This window comes from Cyprinodon variegatus, unplaced genomic scaffold (assembly GCF_000732505.1).
Source record: "Cyprinodon variegatus isolate N-32 unplaced genomic scaffold, C_variegatus-1.0 Scaffold523, whole genome shotgun sequence".
Lineage (NCBI taxonomy): Eukaryota > Metazoa > Chordata > Actinopteri > Cyprinodontiformes > Cyprinodontidae > Cyprinodon > Cyprinodon variegatus.
Window position 1 is genome coordinate 30,752 of NW_015150976.1, and position 2,172 is coordinate 32,923.

Genomic DNA, 2,172 nt, shown 5'->3' on the forward strand with positions numbered 1-2,172 from the left:
TCCTTCAGAGGCCAGCGACTTCTTGCAAACCAGGATCCCTGAAATGTTTCCCCTCCTCTGCAGGATGGAGCAGGATTCTGTCAGAGCAGCTTTTGGTGAAGTTAGCGATATGCAGGCTTTGGGACATTTTAGTGTTGCGTCAGAGTTAGTTTCAGGTCTAGCTTCTGGCATGCATGGCACTCACCTTTTTACACATTTTCCTCATACCTTTCTCTGCGATAGGTATCACTTAGCACTTATAACCAGAACGACGATGTCTTTGCACTCTGCTAACAACAAATATGCATCATCCCCCCAGCCTTCCAGCCATCAAGCAGCCCAGCGCTGATAATTGAGGAATTTTACTTTGAAATGAGTAGAATGGCAGCTATGAGGGGAATGCTGCTGTATGAATGGACCTGCAAACTATTTAGGCAGATGATAGAGATGTCTAAGGTGCTTCAACACTAAGGTATTGTGTGTGAGCAGGCCTCAGTTTCATGGAGCATGCTGCGTGCTGCGCCACAGCTACTCATTAAAGGGCACAAGTTCAGACCTGAAGAGAAGCCGGTGAAGGAAACATCAATCAAGGAGCCATTTTATTTTCTGTTTGAAGCAAAAGTGCTCAGCAGCTGAGACATGTGCAAACCAAAGACCCCCATCTACAAATCCCCCCCCCCCAGCGTCCCGCAGTCTTTGCACGGCCGGGTTCATTCATCACAACCTCACTCACACTTGCTTTTTTTTTCATCTGTTTTTTAGTATTAGAGTCAAGATTTTCAAACTAAAAGCTTCCCTCAGTGTGTTTTTGATTTTCAGCTGAACAGGAAGTTCAATGAGAAGAAACCAGAGTCTCCCTCATGCTATGATTTTAACATTTATCATTGAACTTGAGGCATCAAAACTAAATCTACAGCCTCGGCCTTGGCTTGATATTCTTACTCCTTTAACTTTCTAACATTTTGAATCATAACATCCACAAGGTTCAATGTATTTTATTGAGTAAACCAATAATCGACCCTTTAACTAATCAAACCTTAGAAAATAAACTGTTTTACTCAAGTCAAAGTAGCACAGCTTCAACATGCTGTAGTGAGAATAAAGAAAAATGTAATAAAAATGCTTCTTTAACGCCGAGTGACTGTTTTCCTATTTAAAATGATCAGACGGACCAAAATCCAATGATCATGGAATATTTGTTTTGAAGACTAAAGGAAATTGGGAAATATAAATAAACTCAGTCTGAAAATCCTTTCTTTTAACTTCTGGAAACTTATGTGGCTCCTAAAACCATTTCTAAGAGTAAATGATGTTTGTCTGACGGAGCAGAGACATTCAGGCCTTTGACTGCATGACAGATTGGCTCCAGGAGAGAAAAGTGGTTTTAGTGAACCTTTCTTCGTCTGGTTCTTCTCCTTTATTCAGTCAACTTCCTCAAAAAATCTCAGCAGGCTATGTTTGTATTCAGCTCGACCTGACAGCAGCTTTTACCTAAAGAACCTGGAGGTGCAGAGGAGTGCAAACAAACATGTGGATGGAGGAAAACAGCAGGCAGGTGCTGAAGGACAAGGAGAACACAGTCAGACCCAGCAGGTCTGACTGTGTTTGCTCAGACACGGTGGAGGCTGCGTCATGATGGGGGACGCTAACAAGAACTGGGTATGACGCTGATGTTTGATTTCAGCAGCGGCGATTAAACACCGAGCTTAAGAGCCAAAGAGGAGCTGATCCTGTCTGCAGCCTCCTCAGCTGCTGCCGATGCAGCGGGGAGATATGTAGGTCAGCAGGTGAGAGCAAAGAGGATCAACTCCAGCCACCAGAACCAGCTTCCTGCATTAGATCTGCTCCGACACGTCCTGGATGACCTCAGCACATCGTCACTGTTGGCTGTGACGGAGCAGCCAATCATCAGAGGGGTCTCTGGAGGATTGGGGCTGGTCACCCCCACAATGAGACCAATATTTCACCCAAGAAAGATTGAGAATGATCTCAAATCTTTGCTGCTCGTCTTGCTGCTGATTTATAGGAATTATTGGCGGACTTCGAATTCAGGGTCTGCGTCCTTCGAAGGCCAGATTCGTAGGCCGATTACATCATAGCGGCGCCGTGGCCTGTTCAGATTCCAAGAGTCCTCGTTATGCGGCCGAGAACAGCAGCCTTCTTTTTGCCCCGATTTGAAGGACAGGTCCGATG